The following is a 23456-nucleotide window of genomic DNA, read 5'->3' as shown; positions in this document are numbered from 1 at the left end:
TCCAGGTTTTGCACAGTCCATCAAATGGCCTCAAATGTATAAATATTACAAAATGTGCTCTTAATATGGAAAAACCAACTTAACCATGATATGATATGATATGATATGATATGGCATTTATAACGCGCCTATGCACAAGTGTTTCAAGGCGCAACGAGGCAGGGGTGGGGGAACAGGGGAAGACAGATAACAATCCTACTAGGCCAGGTGTCATTCAGATCGTGCAAGTGCATGGGAAGGGGGAAAGGGAAAAGTGTGAGGGGGAAGGGAGAGGGGAAAGTGCACTACATGGGATAGTAGGATAAATAAGAATAAAACAGCCAGCTGGTGGCAAGTGCAAGGTAAGTGCAGGGATAAGTGCAGGTATGGGGACTGTAGGGATACATAAACAGTCTCCAGGCACAGGGGTTGCCAGGGAGGCAGTGCAGGTGAGCAACTGGTGGGGCCTGGGCCCGAGAGCAGAAATGGTGGCCATGTAACCAGTGCAGTTTCAGCCAGGAAATCAGCAGGGGAGAGGAGGAGAGAAAGCAGAAGCAAAGAGGAAGGTTTTGAGGTGCTTCCGGAACCGGAGATGGTTTTCCTCAAGTTTCAGGGAGGCAGGAAGGCTGTTCCAGAGGGAGGCCCCTGCCGAAGAGAGAGATCTACCACCAACTCGTTGCTTGGAGAAGCGACTGACCCTGAGGGAGTTGGAGGCGGATGAGCGAAGAGCTTGGGAAGGAAGATATTTAGGAAGAGAGAGTTGAAGGTATTGCGGCCCAGCCCCCAGAAGGCGTTGTGAACAATGCAGAGGGTTTTTAGCTTAATCCTCGCAGCCAATGGGAGCCATTGCAGAGATTTCAGTCCTGGAGAGATACGATCCCTGGGCTCGAGGCCAAGGACAAGTCTTGCAGTCCTGTTCTGGATAAGTTGCAGAGGGCAGAGAGTAGAGGCAGGCAGATTTAGATAGAGGCTGTTACAATAGTCCAGCATGAATAAAAATATGACTGTAACTAAGTCAGTAAGTCAATGTTTGTTTATTTCAGACGAAGGTTCCTTAAAGACATACAGTTCAATATTTCAAGTAATATATGAAATACATAATTATCATAAAATCACACATTTTTACATTATCCGTCTTTTTCTACTATTCATCGCCAACCTTAAGAATGAGAGCAAAGGCAAATGAACAGTTGGCTATTTGCTGATAATATAAAATACACTGCGGGTCGCAGTAGAGGTATTAATGTCTATTTTCAAATGTTATCATAAGCTTTTCAAAAGCTCATAAAATGTATCAAATCTTCATTTGCATCCTTAGCGAGTTCACATACTCTGTTGGGATCTAATTGTAAAATGATCATTTTGAAGTAACAACCCCAAATGGGGCAGATTAAAATGTCCCTCATAAAATGTGAATGGCCCACATAACTGTGCATTTGTATGCAAGAGATTATTAGATGATGTAAGGAAGGCATGGCATCAAGAATAGACAGACACAAGTGATCACAGGCCAAGGGTGTTTATTAAACTGTGTATGTGGGTTGTAAAAATGCCTAATCTAAACCTAAATCTAAGATGGGAGCAAGCGACGACCATCATATAACAATAAAGCAGTCCTAGTGACGTCTTGTCAAAATAAAAAAGGCCTATACTAGGAAAAACCTATCATCAATCCTTATGCTAAATACAAAAAGGGTGTGGCATAAGGTTCACAAGAAAGACAGAAGTGTTCACAAATGATAGGTCGGGATGTGTTAGCTGGCGGTCTCCCTTCCCCATGTTCTGAGCTCAGGTCAGGCGGGCCTCGAGAACACAGCACACTCTCAAGCGTTCCCCGTACAAGATGACAGTTCTGTTCTCAGCTATCACCAACGCTGATTGTCAAGTCTCTTTTCTCTTAAAAGTCTCTTGCCTTTGATGACCTGATGTATTAAAAAAAAAGTTCCTTTCGGTTTGCACTTGAGGTAATGGCTTTTTGCCCCTCGAATCCCCTCTTCCGGGCTCAAATCCTTCTTGAATGTCAGCCTCCCTCAGTCTGGTTCACTGTGACTTTCCTTGAATCCACTAGTCCTAATGTCTTATTAAACAGTTCACTGTGGACATCCCTCTGTCAGGTTCACCTTTGTAAACACACTGATCATCGGGACCTTAGGCTTCACCCCTTTTCCATCACCATCCCTCCGCTGGGTTCACTCTTGCCAACTTTTACCAATTACACAATTTCTTCTACTTTCTTACAGTGCGGGATACACTTCTCTTAGCTTTACAATCTTCTGCCGGTCAAAGACTTTCAACGGTACAGAGGATTTTGATCGACCCCTGCATGACCACTTTGACCCCTTTCTCACCCCGTTCCCAAGGCCTTCTGGTACTGGTAGTTTCAACAATAGGGTAATCACCCAGAGTTTCTTGAGTGAGCACCCATGTGGTGCCGGACTCCTCTGCCATTGGTTTCCCCCTCTCGTATTAACAGTTCTTTGTAATTTTCTTCAATTAGCCATTTGCTACTTTTGCTCAACAAAGTTCGGTTTCCTATCGGTTCTCCCCTCCACTCACCGATTGTGATGAACTGATTGGCTTTTCTTGTATCTGGAGTCAAGGGTGATACCACAGTAGCAGGCATCTCTCTTGGTCCTGCTTATCAGCGTAGGCATGTCCGTGTACCATTGAAATCTGCTGCAACACACTTTGGCTATTGTTTACGGTCTTACGATTCCTTTCAGGAAGGTTTTGCAGGTCTGGGTTGGGAAGGGCAAGGTCACTTCTCTCCTTGTCACACTCTCGATTATCGCCACCTTTTTCCTCCTCTTGAACTGCCGTACTTGAATAGCGGAGTCGTTGTGTGGTGTGCCTTGCTCAGACTGTGCTCTCATGCTCCACATTTTATCCCTATTGGTAATGGAAAGGGCTATCAGGTGTGTGATTTTGGTCAATTACCTGACTTTGCCTGACCCTTTTATTGGGATATGTCAGGTAAACAACTCTGGTGTTAGTCTGTTGTCTTTTGTGGTGTGTGAAAGTGTTCATGTGGAAAAATCGGGGTGAGTGGTTCTGAATGTCCTCGATGGTAGGATGGGGAAAAGGTGTTGGAAGAAGGGGCATACCGCTTCTCACCCGTCGGTGTCCCTCATCCACTCCAAGGAGACCCCCCACACAGGTGATCCTCCCTCATTAGTCCATCCCCAGGAACTGCATCCAATAGCAATTTTCATCCTAATAGGTAGTACCTAAGATGGATTTTTCATGTGGGAACAGTTTGTGACTGGTGAATAATATAGGGTGTTGCAATCCATCGCAAACAAGGGATAGGATGGCTCCTAAGCCTGTTAGGGACCCATCCGTCAGTAAGTCAAACTCTTTAGAGAAGTTGACTAACTTCAGGATTGGGTTTTGGCACAGAGTCTGTTTCAAGGTGTTATAACATATCTCATCCTCATCATTCCAATTAAGTTTCTGGGGTTCGGCATTCTTAAGTTTATCCGAAATGTTTAGGATCAACCCACAGTAATATCCTATTAACCCGAGAAAAGATCTAAGATCTTGTTTGGTCTTGGGAGTTGGTGTATCTAAGACGGCTTTTATTTTCTCATGTTAGGGCTGTACACTGCCATTTCCTACGAAGAAGCCCAGGTATTTTATGACTGATTGGGCCAATCTGCACTTAGCTGGATTAGCAGTTAGGCCAGCGTTTCTGAGGACTTTCATTTATTTATTTTTAAATGTTTTTATTGGCATTTATGTATATATGTGCGTTAAAGACATCATGAGCATGGTGAGGGTTGAGTCACCTAGTGTATAACATATATGCAATTTAAGCTTTGGTAAGATTAAACAACTGATAAACAACAATAGTAACACTAACTGTCCGTGTGTCCTCTGAGTTGTTGGGCTCCTCGCTTCGTTTTCGAACCCTCGTCTCGGGTCTGGTGGGGTCTGGCTGATCTTGGTGGGGCGTAATGTGGGGGGGAGTGTGAGTTTGATATTGCAGTTTCTCGGTCGAACTTACATAGAGATTCAGAGGAGTGGATTCAAGGGGGTTTGTAGCTCGTTGAAAAAATCAAGTCTCTCAGAAGGGTCTTCCAGGCCTCTAGTGCGTTGCTCGGGTCTTCTCCGCCTCGGCTATTCCCTTCCTCCCACGCTCTGGTTTCGGCTGCCATCCATCTTAGCATCTCCTTAATCCAGGGTTCATACCTGGGGCCAGTCGGGGATTTCCAGGCCATGGCAATTGTTCTCTTCGCGAGCACACATGCAATGTCCATAAACTTCACCGAGTGTTTGATTTTACTCAGCCTCGGATGGGTGCCCAGGAGGCATTCCTTAGGTGTCCATTTGTATATCTCCAGCCCGGCCCTCTTACAGGTCTGTTCAGCGGCGGACCAGAGTTTCTGTGCTTTAGGACAGGTCCAGAACATGTGGATCATGTCGGCATGATCGGAAGTGCACCATGGCCAGGTCGGGGCAACCTTGTAGGAGAATCTGGCTATCCTATGTGGGGTCATGTAGGTCCTATAGAGGATATTGAGCTGAATTAGCCTGAACCTCGCATTCCGGGATATCTCCTTCGGGTATGATAGGGCCCTCGTCCATTCTCCCTCCGTGATTTCAGTCCCTAAGTCGTACTCCCATCTCTCTTTCAGACGTGCGCTTCTTGGGTTGGGCCTGTCGTTTATTTGGATGTATAAACTCGACGTCGGTTTCCAGCCATCACTGACACCATACATCTCCCGCACAAGGGGGTGTGTGTTCGGCTCCTCAGGCCATACATTCCATTTCTCTTTGGCAACATGTCTCACCTTCTGGTACCATAAGAATTGTCCTAGGGCGAGTCCGTCTGTCTGTTGCAGCGATTCAAACTCCCTAAACAGCCCTTCGGTAAACATGTCTCCCCATGAGTAAAGGCCATAGTGCTCCCATCTCCTTATTGCCAATAAGTCGCTGGGGGTTTTGCATATGTCTGCCAGCATGGGAATCTCAGGTGCGTATGAGTGCCGTAGCCCAAGCAAAGAGGTGACTTTTGCCCATACCTGTTGCCCCAACTGTGCTATGATGGGTGGGTCAGAGGGCCCAACTTGCTTGTTCCATATTAGCTCCTTAGGGTGCATGGGTGAGGTTAGTTGGCGCAAGAGATTCGTCTCTGCCGAAGGGTCGTCACATAGCCATTTTGCGATATGAGTCAGTTGTGCCGCCAGGTAATACCTCTGAAAGTCGGGAAGCTGGACGCCGCCCTCGGCGTGGGGAAGTGTGAGGATGCTTAGCGTGAGCTTGTGCCTGGCCCGGCCCCAAAGAAAGTCCCTGAGCAGGGATTCTAACTTCCTGAAGAAGGGTGGTGGAATATAGTATGTTATGTTAGTGAAATAGTAGAGAAATCTAGGCAATATTATCATTTTGGATATTGCTACTCTACCCATCATTGAAAGCGGCAGTTTCGACCAGAATTTGATGGATCTGCATACTCCGTACATGGCAACCTCTGTGTTGCATTCGTGGGTGGAGACCGGCGTGTGCTTGATGGTGAGGCCCAGGTAGCGGAACTCCTCCACTTGCCATTGGATCCCGATCACAGGGAGTTCGTCTGTGTTCCTGCCTCTGAGTCCAGCCAAAGGGAATGAACATGATTTCTGGCGGCTAAATTTTATCCCAGAGTATTTCGCAAAATTGTCTAGGATATCCAGGGCTGTAGGGGCGTTTCTTTGGGGGTCTCGTAGGTACAAGAGGACATCATCGGCATATAGGGAGATGATATTGTCCGTTCCACCCAGGCTGATACCTGCAGCAAAAAGCTGTTTCCTGAAGTAGATCGCCACCGGTTCCAGACCCAAGATGTATAGCATTCGGGAGAGGGGGCACCCCTGCCTGGTTCCTCTTTGGATGGCCCACGCCTCCGATATCGTGCCGCCAGTCTTCACTCTCGCAACTGGGTTGTTGTAGAGCACCTCGATCCAACAAACAAATTGTTCGCCAAGTCCAAATTCCCTCAGGGTCTCGATCAGCCACTCCCAGAAAATCAAATCGAAAGCCTTGATGGCATCTTGTGACAGTACAGCCAGGTCTTCGGTGGATTCGGCCGTCTGTGCTATCACATGCTGGAGTCTTCTCAAGTTGGCCGTGGTGTTGCGTCCTGAGACAAAGCCAGTTTGGTCTTCATGTACCAGGGTTCCTATTACTCTCGAAAGCCTTTTTGCCAGTATGGTCGTTAGTATTTTGCTGTCGTAGTTCAGGAGCGCTAGCGGGCGGTATGAGTCACAGTTTTCAGGTGGTTTGCCAGGCTTAAGCATTGGGACTATAAGGGTCTCTCTCATGCTACTCGGTAATATTCCAGTTTCGTATGCCTCCGTGTAAACTTCTTGCAGTATGGGGGATAGGATCTCCACATATGCCTTGTAGAACTCCGGGGTAAGGCTGTCTGTTCCAGGGGTTTTGCTTGTGGAAAGGGATCTGATTGCCTCGGATATGTCCTCGGGCGTAATGGGCTCTCCCAGCATGTTTCTCTGCTCCTGGTTCAATTTGGGTAGACCGACTTCCTCCAAGGTATCTTTTATGTCTGCCTCGGGTATTCGGTTGGTGTGGGCGTATAAATCGGCATAGTAGTCAGAAAAGGTGTTGTTTATTGCTTGCTGTGTCCTGTGGGCTGTGCCCTTGCTGTCCTTAATCAGATTTAGTGCCATCCTTGGGTGTTCTTTCCTGCATAGCCAGGCTAGTATCCTACCTGGTTTGTCCGCTTCTTTGTGTGCCTTCGCAGATCGTGCAGAAAAGTCGAACTTCGAGAGCCTCTCCCATGCAATTTTACAGTCTTCTTTGACCTCCTTCAGCCTGGTTTCCGTCTCAATTGTTGGGGGGAGAGTGTTTTCAAGGTGCTTGATCTTTTCCTCCTCGGACTCTAGTTCCTGTCTCAATTGCCTCCTGATCCCGCCTGCCTCGGCGATTACCTCTCCCCTCGTCACCACCTTCATTGCTTCCCAAAATGTACTCCATTTGTCGACTAAGCCCTTATTGAACTCTATGTATTCCTCAAGCTTCTCAGCTAGGGTTTCTTTGAATGCGGGATCGGTCAAGGCCTCTGTTGGCATGCGCCACATCGGGATAGGAGGTCTAGGGCCTCTCAGACAGAGTTGCAGTATTAGTGGGGAGTTATCCGATATTGATCTACCCAGGTAGTTCGCAGATTCAACCTGTGGGGTTAGGTCATTGTCTATGAAGAAATAGTCTATCCTGGTGTAGAGGTTGTGGGGGGCCGAGAAAAATGAGTAGGATCTGTCGACTGGGTGCAGGTCCAGTCAGATGTCGGTCATGTGTAAATCCTCCACCGCTCTGCGAAGGGCTTCGGAGGAAAGGTTGTTGGGTGTGCGTGGTGTGGTAGACCTGTCCAGTTCGGCGTTCATGACACAATTGAAATCTCCTCCCCATATTAGAGTGTGGTCTCTATGGAGCATAATTTTGGCGCATAGCTTCTTGAGGTGGGAGGGAATACCGTGTTGGGGGAAGTATGAGTTTACTATGCATCGCCGAGTGTTCTCCAGCATACCCCACATTATCAGGTATCTTCCTTCATTGTCTTTTTCTACGCCCAGTTGTTGAAATGGGGTGTCCGGGCTTACCCACGTTTACACCCCTCGTGCATATCTCGAATGGGATGAGCCATTCCCCTGGTCGCCCCAGTATTTCATCAGTTTATCCGCGGAGTCTGTGGAGAGGTGCGTTTCCTGCAGTAGAGCGAATGATATCTTCTTCCTCTTCAGGTAGGAGTGTATCCGGTTTCTTCGGAGGTAGGACCCCATCCCCCTGACATTCCACGTGATCACCTTGGGTTTTGATGCCATTGTATGTTTACATCAGTTATCAGCAGGGATGCCCACACTTTATTGCGACTTGATCGTATGTTGTCGCGAGCCATGACCCGATCAGACCGTGAGGGGTGATCTGTTTCGATATTTAATTTTGGGTTCGTTTTGGTGCAGGTAAGAGTTCTCAGAGGTAGGAGAGTTAGAACAATAACAACTTGAAGGAAACAATTATAACTGGTGCACCCAGCTCCTGTCACAACGGTGCAGTGCTCAGGTGCTCTCGCGCTGCCTGTCCCCATCCGGGTGTCTAGCGCGAGTAGGTATGTGCTGGCAACTGGCCTGCACTGGTCCCTCGCGGGAACGTGGTCTGTGTCCATGCATGGGGGGTCCGGTGGGCCGCGCAATCTTTTAGCATGCTCTTTTTGTAGTTTTGCTTCAGATAGATCGGGGCTCTTTTACCATTTCAGGTATATTGAGGAGGGCGTGGGTGCCCTAGTCAGGGTATCCGTGTGTCATCACTGGCTGCCTTCATTATGTTGCCCGTGGGAAGAGTCGGCGGGGACCTCGGCCAGGTTGTTATGTTCCATCCACAAAGTGGCCGCCGCTGGAGTCTCCAGAAATACTGCCCTTCCCTTATAAAGCACTTTCAGTCTAGAGGGGTAGAGTAGTATATATTTCAGGTTTAGTTTCCTCAGTCTAGCCTTGATTGGGACGAAGGAGTTCCTAGCTTTCTGAACCGACTGAGTGTAATCAGGGTATATAGTGATTTTAGAATTGCCCCGTTCTATTTCTCCACCTTCTCTCGAGAATTTCAGGATTACCTCCCGGTCCCGGAAGTTGAGTACCTTTGCAATGATGGGGCGAGGGTAGGAGCCTGGGGGGGGCTTCTTCTGGAGGGACCTGTGAGCCCTCTCTATGGCGAAGCCCTGGGAGAGGTTCACCACCCCGATCTCCTGTTGTATTAAGGATTCCACAAAGGCCGTCGGGTCCATAGTCTCTGTCCCCTCTGGTACACCCAATATCCTAATGTTATTGCGCCTAGCGCAACCTTCCGCCTCTTCAGACCTCACTTCCAGGAGGGACACCTTGTTTTTGAGAACTGCAACCTCCGACTTTAAGACCGCCGTGTCGTCAGACCTGCCCTTCTGGGAAGATTCAATAGCGGTGACACGTTCCGTCAAGTGGCGGGCATCCTGTCTTATTAGTTGAATATCGGCTTTGACTTCGCCTATCTTCGATTCTATGGATGATCTTAGGGCTGCGATCGCATCCAATACCTGGTTGTGTCTGGTGTCTTCCTCAGAGCTGTCTCGCATTGCTGAGCCTGTCATTGTGGCTTGGGAGCCGGGCTGAGACTTAGATGTGACAAAAGGGTCCATGGTAGCATTTTTGGCCTTATTTCTTGCGTCCGCCATAGTGGAGTGTCTTGGCCTTGGTGGGTGACGCAAGGGGCCCAATGTCCTCTCGCAGGGTGGGTAAGCGTGCAACTTTACACAGCTCACCACTGCGTGTCAATTAAGTGTGCTGTGCCGCCAATCTTAGTGCACCCCCTGTGTCGAGTGTGCAGGAGATGTAGCTGTCCCGTGGTGAGGGCACGCGGGTCGTTGCGGCCCGAGACTCAGGTGGGGTGATGGTGGAAGAGTCGATGCTGGTTGCTGCGGGGCAGGTGGATGCTAGTTGGGGAGGCGGCTAGGCCCCGCAGTCCGGCTAGTGTGCTACCGGTCTGAGGCCTGCAAAGTTAATGGGGTCGGCCTTCGGGTGGAGCGGGCGGCTCCCGCAGCAAATCAGCTTTGCGCTCCGGAGAAGGTTCACCTGGGCAGCTATCAATAAGCATGTAGGGTGGCGGGGTCGGAAGGGGCCTGCGGTTCACTCACTCCAGGCGGGGTGTCCTCGAGTCGATCCCGCGTAGAGGCCACTGGACGCGGCCGCGGAGTGGAAGTCCGCTTGAGTGGGCATCCGCGCCCCCTGGCTGGTGGAGAGTGGGTCGGGCGTGCCCCAGGCCGGGGCTTCGGCAAATGGTCCCCAGGGTCTGTGGAGCCGGTAGTGTCCGATCCACGCCAGCGGTGGTGGGTGCGCGCCCGCACCGTCCGGCACGGGAACACCGACTCTGGGCGCGGAGCGGGAGCTTCCGCGATGTTGTCATTCGGTCCTGGCAGAAGTTCGTAGGACCTCGTGGGTCCGCTCCGAGGGACGGCGTGGACCCCTGGGTGGCAGCGGTCAGCGGGAGGAGCGCGTGATCAGCCGGGCGGAGGTGCTGTTGGGTCCCGATCCGGAGTCATCGGCGCGATGCGGCCGCCATCTTGGAAACTTCCCTCGGGTGGTAGGGGGAGCCGGGCCGGATCGATTCAGCAAGTGCCCGGTCTCCGATTTTCATCGGAAAAAGGTGCGATACACAGGTAATCGCTTTATGTGTAGATGCACCGTAGAGTGGGTGGCGCAGCTACACTCGTAACGCCCAAAAACAGGATCTGATTGCGCGGCCCGGCTGGAGCTCAAGGAAGCGCCGTCCTCACTCCATGCGCGTCAGGCCACGCCCCCCCTGAGGACTTTCATGATGGTATAAAGATGGAAGAAATGGTCCTCCAAGTCTTACTATATATGACGATATCGTCGTTATAAGCTCCACAGAAATCAGAATAAGGTTGTAGTATTTGATCCATGAGGCATTGGAAAGTGGCTGGCATGGCGTGTAGGCCAAAGGGAAGGACTTTATATTGGAATAGTAGAATGCTGTCTTTTCCTTATCTGGCCCATATAAAGGAACTTGCCAGTAGGGTAGATAGAAAGGTGGCTGCTCCGAGTTTATCAATTAGGTCATTGATGCGTTGCATGGGATAGGCATAAAAGTCTAAGATGACATTAACTTGACGGAAATCTAGGCAGAATCTCCAGGGACAGTCAGGTTTAGTGACCAACACAATAGGAGAGGACCATGGACTTGAAGATGGTTCAATAACAATGGCTTTCAACATTTTGTTGACTTCCTCGATCACTATCTGTTTATGAGCTTCTGGGAGTCTGTATGGTTTTAAATGAACCACTTTACCTTTGGGTGTTCTAATATAGTGGTATGTACCCTTCACAGTTCCTGTTTTTTCTGAGAATACATTGGGAAATGAGATCACTACATCTTTTAGATCTTCCTGTTGTTGGATAGATAGCTCAGACGGAATGAAGTCAAAGTTATCTATGTCTTTGGGAACCAGACAGGCTAGTACTTTGGCATGGGTGGCTGATGGGTTCTCCTTCCACTCTTCAAGAGATTTACATTATACAAGTAGACCTTCTGTTTTCTGTCTGGTTCGGCTACTTTATAAATACAGGTTCCCATTGGTTCTACTGTCTCATAAGGTCCGTGACACTTGGAGACAAGTTTGTTTTCTGAGGTGGGTAAGAGGACCAGTACTGCCTGTCCTACAGAGAATGATCTTAAATTCACTTTCTTGTCATAAATGGCCTTTTGTTGACTCTGAGCCTTTTCCATATGAGTACAAACTTGGAACATGTTCCTATGGGATTGCGCCATTATAAAACACTTCCATGAATCAGGCCCTTTGTCTTGAACCAATATCATGTATTCTCACATTCTGGTGGCTGTTTGCGAGATGGGAATGGTGCCTCCTCTCGTTCTGCCCAGGTTTCCCAGAGCATGTCCAGGACATCTCTGGGATCTCTTCCATAGAGCAATTCAAAGGGCGAGAAACTTGTGGAAGCCCAGGGGGTTTTCCTCACTGCAAATAGTGCACATGGAATCATTCAGTTCCAGTCTTTCCCGTCCTTGTGTACCAATTTCTGCATAATTCATTTTAGGGTTTTATTGGATCTTACCACCAAGCCATCGGTATGGGAATGATACACAAAAGTTTGTAAAGTGGTAATGTGAAGTAGCTCCTTGAGTTCAGCCATAAGTTTACTCATAAAATTCAAACCCTGGTCTGTTAGTATTTCCTTGGGAAAACTGACCCTGGATAAATAAGGTAGAAGATGTTTAAGGATCTGCTGCGTGGTATGGTTTCGCATTGGGAATGCCTCGGGATATCGTGTCGCATAATTCACAATCACAAGGACATATTGTGTTCCTTCTCTTTCTACACATACTATACAGACCCGTTAACTTTGCAAGGATAGCCACAATTTAAACGGACTGCACACAACAAATGAATACTAGTCTCTGGAACAGTCCAGGATACATGTGAATTCCCAAGTTATTACTCATTTTATCACTGAGATATGAATATAGACAGTACTGTAAAGTAGACTGACAAACATTTTCTATTTACTGCAACAGAAATGAAGGGTAAAAGCTGGAACTTTATGCAGCAAAATTGGAATTGTGTTTCTATTTACTGTATAGGCTGTCTTGGAGTGTGAAGAATGATTTCCGAATTAATTAAATTGAACATTAATTTGTCCTGGCCACCTGGATGACAGATCCCCAGGGACTAGTTAGGGAGACACCTTTAGGTTTCACATACATAGCTCTAGGTCTGTGACTCGCTTAAATATATTATCTAATATTACTTATTTGTACGGTGAGCAACATTTAATTCCATTTGTAATTTTTAAAGTAATTGGGTGAAATGTACACTTTGTGAAATTCCACATACTTTACAAATGTTTCCCATTTCACTTCTACCGATATTGCTAACGAAGTGATGCAAATAAAAATAAAAAATGCCCATAAAAAATTGATTATTTACAGCAAAACATAGGAGGCAACCGACTGTGGATAAATGGGGCCCAGATTGAAAAACTAATCGACACATTTGGGGTAACATTTTCGCCACAAGATGTCAACTATGCTCCATTATTAAGCAAATTTGCAGTAAAATCTGATTCGAAAGGAATTGTAGGAAACTCAAATCAACATAAATATAGCAGGGCAGTGAACACAGAAAAAAGATCACTACATAGGGCATAGGGACATAAGAAGCCTCAGAAAAAAAGAAGGACATTGAAGTCAGAGCACAATTAGACATCAACAACAACATTACAGAAATTGGGTAAAAGCCTTTGCAGCAACCAGAGACCAAGAACGAGCAGAATTAATTTTGGAATTATTAAAAATCACAAAGCGCATGAAATATGGGCAATCTTAAATACTGGTAATACCAAATGCTATCAAGTACTTACAAATGAAGTAGCACCTGAAATATGGGAAAGGCACTTCACTGAGCTATTTAATGACTCAGAAGTAGAACAACAAGCAATTCACGATAAAAGCAATAAACCATGGAATGTCTGTGAATCGCGGGCAGACGTTGAAAACTCAATCAAACAACTGAAAAATTCCAGAGCAGACCAGATGGCATCAATAATGTGATGCTGAAAAAAGAGAAAGAAAGGTGGTCATGGTTCATTGAATCACTATTAAAAAATATCTCAATTATGAAGACGGTGCCCACGACATGGCGAAATGCAGTGGTTTTCCCGATTCATAAAAAGGGAACTCGGTCTGATCCAACAAATTATCACCCAATTGCCCTCTTAGATACGCTTGGCAAGATCTTCGCCTCATTTCTGCAAAAAAAGTTCACCATCTGGGTCTCACATGTTGGAATCGGCGACTGTTGACATGGTTCACAAAGGGAGTTGGGACAGAGGTAAACTTATTGTTACTAAACCTCTTCAAACTGGAGTCCCTGAGAGGGGGAAATATCTATTCCTCACCTTTGTGGACATGCGCCAAGTGTTCGACAGAATAAATCGCAAATTGCCTTGGCAGAAACTGATAAAGTGGCAATGCCCACCAGAAATACTCAATCCTGTAAAATCCTTGCACGAAGGAACAACAATTCGAATGAATCTTGATGGAGACCTGACAAACATCATACCAACAATGAAAGGAGTAAAACAGGGATGTTCACTGGCAGCCCTGTTGTTCAAGTTGTTTATCTCCGATTTGCTGGCAGAGCTTAAAGATGTAAAGTGCTTTTCTTCGAAGGTAAACAAACAACCCATAAAGTGCATCACATATGCCGATGATCTGGTATTGGGAGACCACACTCAAATAGGATTACAGAGGTTGCTGTCAAAACTAAACATCTATTTGACAAGAAACAACCTCAAAATAAACACTAAAAAAAACAAAATAATGCAGATTGGCCATCAAAAGGGATCAAGAAACAAAAACTACAGATGGAACGTTGCAGGTGACGCAATTGAAACATCAACATCCATACGATACCTTGGAATTATATTTAGCACATCAATTCGAGAATGGCCCTGGCAACAGGATTTGATAAGAAGAACTACCGCGTACGCCTTGCAAGGCGCTAAACTGCATAATGACTATGGGAAATTCTCAATACGCCCTATTCTATCCTTTTACGCAAACAAAGTGGTGCCAGCAATTACATTTGGTGCAGAAGCGGCATGGAACCTTGACTCCAAACTTTGGGTGGCACTTGAAGGCCTTTTCTGGTGAAAGGTACTCAAACTGCCACACTACGTTTCAAAGATGAACTTGCGCCATCAACTGGCAATAAACTCCCTCCTCAGTATAGTAGTCTGGAAATCATGTGCAGCATTGCGAAAAATGAGAGAAAACCCTGTGCTACCTGCATACAAAATTTTCAAGCCCAGCCCACTTGAACTAAATTCAAACATGTTAATAGACTGGGCTAATAACCTAGACAACATTTTGGCGACTGCGGATATAAAGAAAGAGTCGCTACAGGTTCATCTGCAATTAGTGAAGAAACTACTTCAAAACTGGAGTTGGATCATAAACCTGGAGAAAAGAGTGACACTACGCAGCGCAATCCCTCTTGGAATTGCAGTAAATTGTATAAATGCACAACCAAAATATTTACTAAAATGTCCATCTCATCACCATCGAGATCAGTTTCTGCGGCTTCGGCTGAATGTATTGAAAACAAAAGAGATGCAGTGTTTAAGGCGAGAGAAGGAAACCACAGACAATCTCTGCAGACATTGCAAAATAGAAATAGAATCGTTACAACATCTGATCACAGCATGTCTGTCCATCTCAAATCAAAGGCTCTTTTACCTTGGGTTCTCATTTCCGCAAAATGGAAACACGGACAAATGGTGGAACCGGGTGATTTCGGGTCACAACATGAAAATAACCTGTGCAACTATTGATTTTATGGATGAGATCCTGAAGGAAAACTAAAGACTAATAGAATACAAGGACTATCCACCAATATAAACATGGAAATGAAATTACTGACTATGTGTTGCATTTATCTAAAGTAAAGAAAGGGAAAGATTGATGGGATTCACTGATGTAACATTGTAATAAAAATTTGTATAAACTAAAGATTACAATAAAAAGAAAACATATTTAACCTTAGATAAAGTGGCTTCACTTAATTTGCAGAATGAGCACCGGCAACAAAAATGTGCAGGATTTTTTATTAACAAAATAAATGGAAACGTTTACTAAATAGTTTTCACTCAGTTTTATAAAATGAAGTCCAGCAAAAACATATTTGCAGGATTCTTTATCAGCAAAAGAAGCCAACAACCCTACTACACAATGTACACTTAGTTTGCTGAGAACGAATCCCACAAAAAACTAATTTGCAAGTTGCATTAATCTGCATAATAATCTATTTACTTGAAATTTCGACTTACTTTACTATAAAAAAAAAAACACTGCAGAAACCTATTTTTACAGATTTGCTTAGCAAATCAATTGATACATTTCCCTTGTTCGGATCAGAAAATCTTCATTGATCGTCCCTTTGTTTTATTAACCGTTTTGTGGGTATTAACAACTTCGAAAACAATTTTTCAAAGTTCATATATCTGAAATGCATTGATTAATGTGTTTTCTTTAATTTTGTCAATGTTGTGAAATTGTTGAAATGCAATGCACAGTCTGCTAAATTGGCCAGCACAAGCTTACCAAATTTCACACCTCCCTACATATTATGTGCACTTTTGCTGTAAAGCCAACATATTTGCCAGTTACAGATGCTACCAATAACTGATGTAAATGGTCGCAAAATAGCACATTTTCTGCGATCAAAACCTTTGTTTCACTATTGTACTAATGAGGCCTCCGTAGAGATATCTATTCTATATACCAGTAAACTAAATGTTCCTGTGCCGAATGCCACATGAATTAGAAAGCAATGACTACATCAGTTTCACAGTAACACAGAACAATGCTGCAACTCATTCATCCCTCAAGTGAAGTGAGTCACCCGAATTTTAAATGATTTTTTTAGATGGAATTATGTCTTGCTAATTGCCCTCAAATGTGGGCTGGGACACAAACCTCAGGTCTAAATTAAGTACAGATTTCTCACTGTACTCTTTGTGGTTCCTGCTGCTAAATCTGAAAATGCAGTGACACGATTTATCGAAATAAAGCTGTTGTGATGCAACGTGGTTTATGCTTGCACTAGGTTTAGGATTTGTTTCCTACGATCCTTTATTTGTATGAGGCAACATTTCTAAAATAAGATCACCAAAAGTAACCAAAACCCCATGAAATCAAATTTGAAATAAACGTTGCTAACTTTTTTTTAATGTTTTTGAATTTCACAATGGCTTTGCCGCCAGTCTTGGTCACACCATTTCGGTTGTGAGTGAATAGATGATTTTTTTTTTATCACTTTTTAACTAGATGAGGTAGCAATGCATTGATAAATGGATAATTAATATGTAAAATTGGTGTGACAAAATCTTGGAAATAAGTAACTATTTTTTGTTTTACATACTTATTTATTTGTTGGGTATTTTCGAATTTGCCTATATAGCAAATGGTATTTCAAGGTGCAACAAGGCAGTAGGGGGTGGGGACTGGGATGAAGAATAACACAAACTGTCCTACTAGGCATTGGGCCTCATTACGACTTTGGCGGCAGCCATGCCGCTATTGGCTGCTGCCGAAATCGGGTCCGGGTTCCCAGAATGGGGAATTACCGGGCCATTCCGAGTTTGGAGGGCCCGGTAATTCCTCCCTCCAGAAACCCGGGCCTGGACCGTCCCCGTTCCCATCTGAGCCCCCATAGGGCTAAATGGAATGGGAGAGGATGCAAACAACGGGCCGATTACGAGCGGCCCGTTGTTTGCTTCCTCTTCCCCTCGCGGGACCCGGTAAGGTCGCCTAGTTTGACCAGCGTTACTTACCGGGTCCCACGAGGGGAGCTTGTAATGAGGCGGAACGGGTTTAACAGGTCTGCCTCTTTTAGCAGAGCATGTTAGCCCGTTCCGCCTCAGTTGTAATGAGGCCCATTGTGTCATTCACATTGTGCAAGTGCAATGACAAGAAGTGTGGGGGATAGGGTAGGGGTGTAGGTCAGAGCAGAATTCACTAATGCTAAGGAGGGAAAGGAAATGCAGGTTGGAATGGTGAGTGTGCAGTTGCTGGGGGTGAGGTGGAGAGGGCCCATGGGGTAGGAGAGTGCTAAGGAGAGGCTAGGTGGACAAGTGCCAGGAGAATTGCAGAGAGTGCAGGGGAAAGAAGGTCCACGTGCTAAGTGTGAGGAACAGGGCTGGATGGGCTCACAAGCCAGGCAAATGCCAAGGAGGGGCCTGGCAGGGCAAGTGCAGGTTAGGGAGTGTCACTCGAGAACAAGTGCAAGGGTAGACTGGACGAGGAGGGCCTGGTGCCCTATATGTATCAGAAGGAACCAGGCAGCCAGTCAAATGAGGCACAGGGGAACATTAACAGGGGAGGGGGAGAGGGAAGGGGGAAGAGGAAAGGAAGGTCTTGAGAAGTTTCAGAACTTAAGGAGATCCAGCTCAAGTCTGAGAGGCAGTGAGATCATTCCAGAGGGAGGAACCTGCATAAGAGAGTGATCTACCCCCCACTCTCTGCTTGGAAAAGTGTCTGATCTGCAAAGAGTTGGAGCTAGAAGACTGAAGGGCTCTGACAGGGAGGTACTTAGGGAGAGAGAGTTAAATGTGGCGGAGTCCCAGGCCCCAGAAAGTCTTGTGGATGATGCAGAGGGCCTTGAACTTGACCCTTGCAGGAACCAGGGGCCAGTGGAGAGATTTTAGGGCTGGAGAGAAGCACTCCCTAGGGCTTGAGGCCAGGGATAAATCTTACAGTCCTATTCTAGATTAATTGAAGGAGGTAAAGGGAGGAATTAGGCAGATTGAGGAAGAGTCTGTTGCAGTAGTCCAGCCTAGAGAGGACCACAGCTCTGGAGACATTGAGTTTCTGTGGGAAGTTGAGGAAAGGGAGAATGTCTCTGAGAAGATGAAGCAGGAAGTGGGCCTTCATGGCAAGGTCTGTGATGTGAGGAGAAAAGGAGAGAGTGGAATTGAAGATGACACCAAGGTTTCTTGCCTTTCGAGAGATTAGTAAATTCACCTTCAGTAAATTCAGCATTATTAAATAGTCGCCGGGGGTGGGAAACAGACTTGTGGAGGACAATTAAGTCAGCTAGGCATTGCTTGTGACAGTGACTCGTCCTTGGTGGATCCAGGATAGCACGGGGATGCCTTCATTAACATTGTAACTTAAAAAATTAGTCTAATAGACTACCTTAATTCGGCCACCCTTAATTTGTCACGGGTAGGGGTGGATACATACTTGTGATGGCCCATTAAGCCAGTTGAAATTTCCCTGTGATAGTGGTCAAACGTTGTGGATATTCAAGATTGCAGCAGAGGTGCCACTGGCATCATATATTCCATCAATTTCATAATTTAGAAGTTTTTCCACCCCAATTCTATAAATAACTTTTTTTTTTTTACTGTCACAGGAAATGAAAGGCAGAGTTGTGTAGACCTGCTAAACCTAGCTGGGCACTCTTTGGGACTTTGGACAATGCTCCATTAACTTTCCTTGTAGTCAGCTTCTACCCCTGCAATGATGGTGACACACAATAAAATGCTTTGTATGATTCCCCAGAATTCTTTTGAGGAGGCCTCCACCCCATCTCGCACCTAACCTCTACCAGCACCCCTTTTCTCAATAGATGAGGAACCAGGCTGGTGTTGAATAATGTATAAATTTATTATTTTAATATTCAATCGGGACAAAAATATGACAGCTGCCACTAACGTGTCAACACAATGCACAGGCTTCTAGAACATAATCAGGTTAAGAGAGACTTCAATGCCACACCAAATTTGTGTTGTGAAAAGCAATGCTGAATACTTTCCCTCAACTGATTGCAGGAAGGTTAGGCGTTCCCTCTTCGACAATAGAAAACAGAGTTTTAAATGATTCAATACTACTACCATCGGACAGCACACAAGGGACCTTCGGACTGCTTACACTAGAGAACAAATAGGGCTTCCAAACAGACTAGCTAGCACACATAAGAAATACGATTTTTACACAGGCAGCATGTGAGAAAGAAAAATCTAAAAAATAAAGGGGGATATAATTCGAATCCGTGAACATGGTATGATAGAGAAGGAAAGATAGAATAGGAAAAACAATGTTTTAAAGGTGAGAAGAAAGGGAAAATATAAATCCCACTAAATTTAGCTGAAGCTGGAAATGACAGACAAGCTCAAAACCATGAAAAAAGAAAGAAAACCAATACCAAATCTGAGGTCAGAACATGACAGAGGAAGGGGAATACTCTGGAAAAATCACTGTTTAAAGGATGAAAAGAAATTTTTGGAAAAACGAAATTGCAAATTCTACTAATTTGGCTGGGACTAAGGAGGACACACACGCTTTCAACAATGAGAAAGGCACATCGGAACCATGGTTTTCAGTGAAATGGACAGGGGCAACTCACAGGTATGTTTTGGGCAAAGATATTCTCGCAGTGGGAACAACCGTTTGAGTTTAATAGGACTTATGTAAATGGGGATTTCTTTTTAAACACACAATGTAACACATGGACAAATTTGGTTTTAGCTCATACTTGGAAGAATTTTTTTGGGGCAACACTTTAATGAATACAACACTGAGCACAAGATGGTTGATTTCGAAATTGCTACAATCTTGATCCGTGAATTTCAATGGAGGAATTAATTGATTTACTAAGCAAAATATTTGTCAAATAGCTTACTGAATTATGCAAACAAAGAACGGACTTTTCAGGGGAAAGATAATTATAATCAACAGATACACAAGGGATGATTTTATTCCATAGGAACAATTACTTAAAAGCACAGAGGAACACAGTATTTGTCAGGGGGAGAGTTACCAAATTGCACAGACAAAATATTTATCAATACAAAAATGACTACATTTCACAAACAGATAGCATAGAGGATTTTTCCTGATGGGGAAACTCAAGGGTAGTGCTTAAATAGATAGTACTTGTTTAATCTATGGCTTTGGAGATTTATACTTACATAGGATTCTGTAGTCATTAATGGTGCCAGGGCTCCATTGCCAGAACCATCAAAAGGTTCAATTAAGGCCTCACTCTGTCCTCCCAACCAGTTACTCCAGGTCCCTGCTTCGCTCCAGGACTATGCCCAATTTCTGCAAGTATAGCTCCAGATTTTCAGTCGGCTGCAGATCGCAAATTTTGTAGAGAGAATCTTCAGTTGAGGAGGAGTAACCTATTCATAAGCCAAATGAAATCACTGCTGTGTCATCCTCCTCACACAACTGATTGGGCAGTTGTTAAGGGTTCCTTCCCCCTCTGTCAACCGGTAGGCTCAGAGAAAGTAGGCGTGATTTGAACAGTCAGGGAGGATACCCCACCAATCATGACACAGGCAGGGGTTGGATCTGGCTTTTGTACCTGGAAACCTCACATTTTAATACATACATTTTCTCATCATGTTATGTCACCTATGGCAGCATTTCTAGATAATATATTTTTCAGGCAGTCACCTAAACTTAGTTTGATGACTGTGGGACCTACTGGTGCGAAGCCACAGTTTTCCCTTGGTTCCGCCCAAACCATATTACTGAAAATTCAGGCATTCGTTGGGCAGAACACCTAGCACCTGTTACACATTTTCTCAAATGTTTATGATGATCATATTTATGCAGAAATCATAATCCATTTTTCCCTTATAACTTTTGTTAATTTGGGGTTACCAAAATCATTTTTGGTTGATCAGATGCAGCTGGCGGATAGCTTTCCAGAAATCTGCACATGCATATTGTGAGATACATATTGGGGATTTTACATGAAGAAAAGCATGTCTCCCCATTGTGTGCAATGGGACACCAACCCCCTCTATAAAACTGCCCCACCATCTGTCATGTGGGGCTGTGATGTCACAAGAGTTGCTGTTCCTTCTTGAAAGGGCTGATGGCCAGCCATGACAGATTTTATGTTGTCCTTAAGTGCTTTTGGTCATAAAACTGTGGAACACAGAGAATTCCTCAGCCCATCTCTTTGGCAGCGGGGCTTGTGCACAACCCCAGTATCACACCTAATGAGCCCACAGCAGAAATGAAAGTGAAACTCTGGCATTTCCCCCACTGCAAGCATTTTCTTAAATCAGCTATTAGAATGGCACAATTACAATATGTAAAAACCTTCACACAGTGGTTGCTGCAATCCGTGATTATAGAAAGGCAAAATAATGTATTTTACATGACGTTGACGGAACATGTGGACACTTCAAGTGTTGGTGTTTAACAACACAATTCCAATTTTGCTGCATAAAGTTCCAGCTGTGACCCTTCATTTCTGTTGCAGTTTCGCATTACACCACATGGATTCTACTAATTATGTCTTTTCATGATGGGCTCATGATGCCCAAATACACAGTTCCTTGATTATACATTTGCCCCCATTTTCAGGAGCATATCTTTAACTGAAAATGAAAAAAGACTTTTGAAGGTAATGATTGTGGTCAAAGTACAAAACTCCATTCTGCAGTGCAAGTCTGCACATACATTTACACGCTGGATGCTTCAGTTTTTGCCAAGATGATCTGAGCCTTTCTGGATCTTTCTCAAAAGGATCATGAGGTCTTCCCCTCATGTGTGGCAGGGAACAATTACGGGCTACACTAGGCTAAGATGTCTAAATTGGTTCCTTGATGTTCAGGCAAAGGCCTCATTTTGCACGTACTCATGCGCTGGCCTGTACCAATGGCATTTTAGGGCTATTTCACCCCACAAGTCCCCCCTGCTACCTCTGAAGCAACTTTATTGAGAGAGAGAAGCTAGGAGAGAGTGGGGTGTTCATTCCGGGAAAGCCTGGGTTTGCCCCAGGGGTCTCCTTTAGGGTGTGCCTGCTCCTGGTCCTGATGGAGTGGTGCACTGGTCCCCACTCACCCTCTTCGGAATTTTGATTTTTCCATTAGATCGGATTTCCTGGGCCTCTCCCCGTCCGGCGGCTCTCATCTGGCCTTTAAAGGCAAGGAGTTAATAGATCTGTCAAGAACAAGAGAGAGATTAAGTATTTTACACAAGTAGGGACGTGAGAATAGATAACAAAACAGCAGGAGAGATACATGTAAAGTTCATATTGCAAGCACACATATTCCTTATATAGACCTTACAAATACGCATTGTTGAGTTTGACAAACTTATCGCAAACGATCATATCAAACACATATTCTGAAAGATGTAGAGTTGTTATACTCCCTGTTAATGAATGATTTTTTTAATTCAGGTTCCAATTCCTTCCATTTACTCCTCAGAGGATTCTAGGGCTCTACCCTCACTGGGTTCTTCAATCAGTTGCAAGATTTGCCTGGGTTGGCAGCACTTCAACTGATTGATGTGCACCCATTCCTCTTCCGTTTGTTCTCCTTTTGGAATGCAGATCTTATAGGCTACAGGTGAGATTGTGTCTACAATATCAAAGGGGCCGCGCCAGGAGGGAAGGAATTTCCACTCCTTGGTCTGGGCCCTCTGAAAATTGTACAAGTAGACCCTGTCTTCTACTTTATATTCTTTTTTAGTGGTCTTTAAATCGTAGTGGGTCTTTAAATCCTCAGTCTGTTACTGTGCTGAGCCTGATTGCTGCGGCCTTCAAGAGGTCTGTTTTTCAATATTCTTTGGTTGAAATATTCTCTGAGTCCTGCCAGAATATCCTGTCTAAACTGTTTCTTCTTGACCTTTCAGGCCCTAGAATGTGAAAGACTAAGGTCAAGGGATGGGGAGAGTTCTAGGCACAGAAGAGCAATGTGGTACTGCAACAATCCAGATGCACTGGAGCAGCCAGATTCTGACAGGTAAGCAAGAGTGCATTGCTGTTTCCTCTTCTTTGTTCTCCAACCAGCAAAAGCAGAGGAGTGCAAGGTGTCATTCCAGTTAAGTCCATGGAATGACAAACATGTGACAAGGAATCTCATTCCCATGCAATATTTGCTGAGCATGCTTAGACTTGTGGTCCATACGAGTCTTTGACACGTAGCTGTGGAACGTACAGCCTCATTCTCCCCTGATTCTACCCACAGGCTGTAAGAATGCCTGAAGAACCCCCATGTGTGCATGAGCATGTCCTTGCTGTGCCTCTCATTAGCAGGGTGGCCATGACAGTGGATCTTTCCACAGGTTGACTCTTATTGTTTGGCTGACAGGCAACTCAGGAGGCACTTATTGATGGCCAAACATTGTGGGTTGGTTGGCCCTGTGAATAAGGAAATAAATCATTATCGTATAGCGCTGATATTTAGAAACAGGAAAGCAGTTAGGATGATACGTATTCCTCCGTTAAGGTGTTACTTGTAGAATTTTTTATAGGCTTAGGGCTGAGCTGATATTTTGCCTAATAAGGCAAGACCACAGCCATTTTTTGGTTATGTAAATAGGTAAACTAGAGAAGGACAGCCTGAACCAGGATCTAATTTATATGACCATTTATATTGCACCCTAATCAT

The sequence above is a fragment of the Ambystoma mexicanum genome, chromosome 1q (genome assembly GCF_040938575.1).
Source record: "Ambystoma mexicanum isolate Mex_15411 chromosome 1q, UKY_AmexF1_1, whole genome shotgun sequence".
Taxonomy (NCBI): Eukaryota; Metazoa; Chordata; class Amphibia; order Caudata; family Ambystomatidae; genus Ambystoma; species Ambystoma mexicanum.
The sequence above is the reverse complement of the archived record's forward strand: the minus strand, read 5'-3'. Positions refer to the sequence as shown.